Source organism: Lepisosteus platostomus, chromosome 5 (genome assembly GCF_059453375.1).
Source record: "Lepisosteus platostomus isolate fLepPlt1 chromosome 5, fLepPlt1.hap1, whole genome shotgun sequence".
In the NCBI taxonomy this organism is placed as follows: Eukaryota; Metazoa; Chordata; class Actinopteri; order Semionotiformes; family Lepisosteidae; genus Lepisosteus; species Lepisosteus platostomus.
Genome location: NC_142615.1, coordinates 64,069,489 through 64,076,411, shown reverse-complemented (window position 1 = coordinate 64,076,411; position 6,923 = coordinate 64,069,489). Strand labels below are relative to the sequence as shown.

At 42.3% G+C, this 6,923-nt stretch overlaps 1 long non-coding RNA gene across 1 annotated transcript; it reads right to left on the bottom strand.

The window, feature by feature from the left end:
• Positions 1-374: 374 nt before the first annotated feature.
• Positions 375-925, bottom strand: LOC148671112 (uncharacterized). The gene is made up of 3 exons (XR_015937173.1): positions 835-925; positions 640-757; positions 375-441 (listed from the first exon to the last, which is right to left on the bottom strand). It is a non-coding gene; the product is annotated as an uncharacterized LOC148671112 (long non-coding RNA).
• Between the last annotated feature and the right edge of the window lie 5,998 nt (positions 926-6,923).

Here is a 6,923-nt window from a genome sequence, read left to right as displayed (position 1 = left end):
CTGGTGCCACAGCCACCCGACTGCTGGTCACCAGGCTCCTGGTACCTGTGGACAAGCAGCACCCAGGAGTGAGGGATCCGCTATACCCAGAGTCCCACAGTGATGCTACTCATCTAAACAGTCCCTTTGTCCAGCATGGGATCATTCCTCAGTTGTCCAAGCATGGTTGTCTCTTGGGCAGAGATGCAATCCACAAGGGATAGAGAACCAGACCCACCTTCATTCCAGCTGCCAGCACACCTGGACTCACAGCAGGCACAGACCTCATGGTCACCATACAGTTCCTCCCACCTGGAGGAGAGGACAGGTGAGGCCTCCACCTGGCATGTCCCAGAGCACCCTCAGCAGGCTCCTTGCAGAAGTACCTCTTAGCCTCCCTGCTGTTGCTTTAGCAGGAGCCACAGCCATGACACAGTGCATGTACAGCTCAGTCACTTCATGCTGCAAGAGGGAAGGTCACAGCATTAAGGGATCAAGGCCAATAGAGGGACAGAGAAGGACCTTCTGCCATCAGTGAAGGCAAGCTGGCAGCTCTAGGCACTACAGCTGCCACAGTCTGGTTCACATCTAGATCATGGATGGAAAAGCAGACAATGGATCAGTAGAGCAAGAAGGCTGAGCAGCCTTTGAGAGCAGTACCTTCCTGGACAGCTTCTTCTGGAAGAGGAAGGCATCAATTGTGAAGCGGAGCACATCCTTCTGCTTGGAGGGGACAAACCTGGACAGGCAGCCATCTGCCTTGCTGTCCACCATGCACCTGGGGACAAGGACAAGGATGAACCCCTGCAGGCTCTCAGGGCTCCTGCCCACCTCCCCTCCCAGAAGGGGCCGTACCCCAAGTTGTCGATCATGGGGAAACGGGTCTGGTTTCTCCGTTACGTAACACGAGTGGATGTACAGCCTCTGCTCCGCTGTGGCAAAGTAGGCAGTGGCCTGGAAGTACATGGGCTGACCCAGGAAGTACTCATCCTTAGGAGAGAGAGAGAGAAATAGAATTACACCTGAACACAGCACCCCCTGCAGGCAGGTGGAGCCACTCGCTCAAGGAGCTTACAGTTGGTGGTGAGCAGGACAAAGCTGTGTTTGTTCTTCAGGTCCTTGAAGAAGGTCTTTCTCCTGGCCCACGGGGGGACATAGCCAACCTTGTAGGAGTAGTGGAACCTGCAGGACAGAGGTGGTGAGGGGCTTCTGGACAGTTTCCCAGCAGCTTCTAAGTCCCAGCCAGCCGGCCCGGCGGAGATCAGTGCGGGGAGCCCGGCCCCTGCGCACAGGCACAGCACAAAGAGAAACGAGCGCATTGCCAAATTGACGTCCCGCTAAACTGCTACAGAAGTAAGACATGTAAACCACCAAACTATGTTGAAACAAGAGAGCATGGAGTGTGAATGCGGTGACTAGCAGGACTATGCTACCACACACATGGTCGCACTACCGCTCAATCAACACAATCAATTACACACAGAGACCCGGATTGTTCTCAGCGTCTAATTAGAACCTGCTTCCAGTCTGAGGCGGGACTCCGTGAAGCCGCCTGAACACTTTCCCGTGTGTATCTGACCCCAGCGGAGGAGTTCCACGTAATTTCGACAGAATTAAATCACCCACACGTGTAAAATTTGCTCAGATTAATTTATTGTTCAATTAGTTTCTAATTTCCAAGGACAGTGTGTTAAACTCGCTGTCAGACAGAGTACGGAACATGCGACACGTCCGTCCACACTTTCTTTTATCGAGGGGGCTGTTCTATCAACACTTACCGCAATGAAAATAATTTTACTAATTTTCATGTGTAATTGCATGTCATATTAAAATGTGTAATACAAGCATTTCTTTGCTTCCCAGTTAAGAAATACTGATCAGCTTTTGACATGTTCTGATAATAATTTGTCTGATTTCTCAGAGATTGCTTTTGCTTCGCAGCACTGAGAACCTATGGAAGCCCGTTTCCTCCAGGGAGTAAAAGAAAACGCACTATGGTATCTCAGAATTGTGACTTTGAATCTCAGAATTGCGACCTAAAAACTCAGAATTTTGACTTTATATCTCACACATGCGACTTCGAAATAGCCCATATTTCATTGTCTGTCCTTTTGTTATTGTAACGGATTCGGGTTCTAGGGCTTGTGCCCTCGCCGCTCCCACCCTACTAACTGTATTAGCTTGAATCCAGGCCTTGCTAGCTGAGCTAAAGAACATTTTAGATATAAAGTCGGAGTTCTGAGTTACTAAGTCGCAATTTTGAGTTACTTAGTCGGAATTCTGCGATACCATAGCGCGTTTTTTTAACTCCCTGGCAGAAACGGGCTTTCATACATTTCAATTAGTCTGATCAGTGTAGGACAAGTTAATGTAGAACCATTGCTATGTCTGTCTATAAATGAATGTCTTTGACAACTTAATGTTAGTTTTTAATTTAGTTTTACGATGTAGGTCATGCGTTAACATATGCACGAGCATACGAAATGTCTCCCTCCTGATTCAGCTCATGCTCCATAGGAGAGAAGAGATTCCCCCTGCTTCTCGTACAATCATATCAGAACAGAAGCCCGTCTCACCCGGCTCTGATTCAAGAGCAACTCACATCTTTAGCCCCTTTTTTTATTCGTGATCGTAATTTTCTTAAGTTATTATCAATATTGAACTTTTTCTAAATAAAACGACAAAAATCAAACATACAAAGTATTAGGAGTTGACAGGGTGCCCCTTTGGAATAGTCGTCAGAAAATGTGAGAAAAGGAAAGTTACCTAAGCTCTCACACACAGCATTAGAGATTGGAATCTGATTGTAAAAAAAAAACTACCTGTCTCCCCTTCATTTAACGGTGCTGTTGTTTTTATTTTACATATTGTAGCATTTTAATGAATTGTTAAAAGATTGATACACAAATCGCTAAATAAGAAAACGTAAAAACCCAACTGTAAGCAATTGACCATTCATATTCCTTAATTTTAAATCCCTGTGTTTATCTGTGTCCAAGTGCCTGGTGCAGCTATTTTGAAAGCAGAGTCTATGATTTATTGCGGAAGCGCATTGTTGCCACCCAGGAAAAAAATCTTAATTAATAAATACCAAATTATCTCCTAATTGCGAGATAGCAACGATATCATATGTGTGTATGAACAACCTGTTATATTTGCAATGGCAGTACCTACAGCCTATCGAAAGGTTTGCTGGCACTGTGGGTTTAATTTTCCTGACAATGTGCACGCTGAGAAATGCGCACGGACTGACTTTCTTCTCGCAATGAAAATGTTAACGTTTGTAGCTCATGTAAACACAGTTTTAACCATTAGCACACTCATATATATCCTGAATCAATAACGAATGTGACCTTGAATCCATTGTACCGCTTCAAACTGAAAGTCAGATATTTAGTCTCAAAACTACATAACTCAGGATTTTTTTTTCCTTGATGGCAGCATTGGCTTCTGTAGTTTAGATTCAACCACTGAAGAGGTTGGTTTTGCGTTTTTAGCTATTGAACATAACTGGTAAGTTTAAGTCAGTTCTTGTTACTCTTCCCGCTCGAAAGAGCTGTATTAATACCGGCGCACCTGTCTCCACAGGAAAGTTATTGCTGTTCCAAAACCAATGTACTGCAGCTTCTGGCCACGTGTTCCTGCTGTCAGCCTGTGATACCATGTTCCTCCACCGCTAGAAATATTACTGCTCTAGTACAGTAGTAAAAGAGGAAACAAATGCAAACACCATTTAGAAAAAAACACACACGTCTCAGGCCTTAACCATGACAAGGATAGGATTTGAACCTAGACGAACAGAGCACAATGAATTAGCAATCCAAAAAGTGACTCATGTTTAATTTTCTTTTCGCTTGCTCGATTTGTAGTACGCTCCTCAATCCTTACAACCGCTAAACAAAACAACTTCATGTGCCACAGCATTCTGCTGCAGGTACGGTTTGCACCGTGTATTAGGCGAACCCGAATGAAATATTTCAAATATGTGAAGAATTTCATGAAACCTGAAAAAAGATCACAGCCAATGTCAACAATTTAGAGCCTGTAGGCAGCTTCAACAGAACAAAACGATCTGAAGCCGCAATTCTTTCATAGAGTGTATTGTGACACTCTAACCACGTTGTTGCTATTACTGCTACATCTGCTGTCGTTGGTTAAAACTCTACTCAGCGGGCAAGTAAAGTTGTACAAAAGACTACTTTGAGCCGTCCAAATTCCATTATGTGAATTTAAGTTTTTTTTAATAATAGCATTAGTAATACAATGCGTGCTCAGAAATGTTACTTATTAGCTTATGAAGCAACAGTGTTTCGACCATTTGCGGTCTTCAAAAAGTAAACGCTGAAGTTTTTGTACTTCCTTGTGAGCAGATCACCTTTGATTTAGAAAAGGAAAACTTACTCCCCTGTTGCTTTCATTGCAATATCTGAATCGAGACCCAAGCGCTAAGAAAGCTGAATAACGCAAAAGACATATTCCCGATTTTAATTTAGATACACATTTTCTAATGCAGCTTTCATTACAAGACAGTCTATTTCTCGAAAGCGTGTTATGTAAAAAAGAGAAAAACGAAAATATATGGATGACAATCTTTCAAAGATTAAGATTTTACTTTTGAGAAATTGTCATCTTATGTATCTAGACGCTTTTCAACCGCTGGTTTTGGAACTTTGTTGTGCTTCCTGAATCATTTTCAGTGTTATAAACTGGGTGTAGAGGGAGCGATCAGTGTAGAATAGTTGATAGGTTGGAGCTGTTCAGACTACTCTCGTTATTTCTCAAATGCTCATATCATTTTTCTTTCACGCTACGACGCGAGTGTGTACATGTGTTTGGTTTTCGTTTCACTGATTCTCATTGAAGATTTGGGAATTAACGACGGAAGAATCAGTTGCCTCGGAAAGCAGAAGCTTTGGTTCACAACGATCTTGAAGACACGCCCATGTAGTGCAGCGTGTGATATTTGTACTATAAAAGACCAAGTGCTCAAAGTGACGTCTGCGTTTACCGTTTAAACTTTTCATCTCGGGCGCACTTTTAGAAAGCAAAGATAGAGCAGTTGTGTTGAATCACACTATGACAGTCGTCAGCAGAGTGGCGCAGCGGGAGCGTGCTGGGCCCATAACCCAGAGGTCGATAGATCGAAACCATCCTCTGCTATACACACCGTCAGTTTAATGATGATTTTTGATTTTTTTGTCTCTCGTGTGTGTGCAAGCTTCACACTTACTGTATTCGTTAATCTTTACCAATAGCAGATGCCCCAATGTATCTTTGGTTGTTCTGAGATCCTTGATAGTTTCCTCAAATCCTTCAAATGAACATCCATATCAAATCAATTATGTTTATATTTATTACAATTAAGGTACATATACAAAATATCAACGCACATTTGTATAATGCTCATTTAATGATTGTCAAGGATTGTCAAGTTCTCCAACAAATCTGTGATCTAATTTTAAAATATTTTTGCTAAGGATACAACGGGTGTATAAATGAATTCTCCTGACAGCCAGTTGAAGATAAAATTTGACACGTGAAAATGGTTCTCTTGAACATTGACTTAGGTACTTAATTGTTTACATGTAGTTCCACACGAGTAAAATGCACATTTCCTGCAAAGATCAAGAGGGTTTACAAAGAAATCCCATCAAGTTTAAGAAGAGATTATGGTTATAGCAGAACAATTTGAAGCACATCCCTGAGTGGGTTTGAACCACCAGCCCTTTGTTTAATAGCTGCACAGAAACACACTCCCGTTGTTTTTTGACATTCACACGTTTGTAGCTAAAATAAAATACTGACATTTTCCTGCCAGCCAGCAGTATTTCTCCTGCACTGACCATGAATAACCAATAACTTTATTTCATCTTTCGCAGGCTGTAATCTACAGAAAAGGAAGTGAATACTTGTATTAAGCTAAATCAAGCCGAAGGAAATGCCAGCCGTTGTTTTTCTCCACTTTTCGTTAAAAGGAGAAAAATCACTGGCATTTTCCTGCGGTATTTCTTCGGTCCTGATAAGCAAGACTTGTATTTTATCTTTCATAAGTTGTTTGAATTTCTTGAAGTTCAGAAACAACTTGTTCCAGCAAAGAAATGAACACTTGCTTCAAAATAAATCAAGACGTATGTCTCACTCGCTGTGTGTGCTCTTATCTGTCCATCTCTCTCTCCTCTTCTCTCTGGCAGTCTGTGCAGAGTATCTGAAGGGGATGTAACACCCCTTGGCAAATAAGAAAAATTCTGAGGCAGAATAAAAAAAAAAACATTATTCTCTTCTCAGTCAGATTCACAGCTTAGACTCACACTCAGACAGAAGCTCAACTCCGTACTGCTCTCTATCCTAACAATCCAGAACCAGACGATATTCAGACAATCAGTGCTGCTACATGAACAATATCAGACAGAACAGCCTGGACTCATGTCACATTTCCCCCTTTTATCCTTCCTCCCAGCCCTCTTAGAGACATAAAAGAGCTCCTGGTTCTCCTCTCTGTGAACTGGGCTCAGGGGTCACTGATCTGTCAGCTGTGGGCTCTGTTCCAGGTCAGAAGCAAGAAGCTTCTATTAACCCTTTCCAGGACTTCCTTCCCTTCAGTATTACTTTCTTTACTGTATATCAGCCTCCAAACATGTTTTTTAAGTGTTTTATAACACAAGTGAGTGTGGAATTATATTAGTATTTATGTAATAAACAGCAGCATTGACACTCTGATCAGTATATTGATTGTTAGTAGCCAATGGGCCGATGGTCGTGACTACAATAGTGACCAGTTGACCAGTCTGTATCTCTGAGCAGTGCTCTGGTGATTCTACACCAGACCTGGGAATCAGCTGCTCTCACAAGTGTCTCACAGACAGTCTTATAAATGTGCAATTAGATGAAGTCTTGTAACAGTTATACAGTTAATTTAAATCATCAGACTACCTATAGAGCTGAGA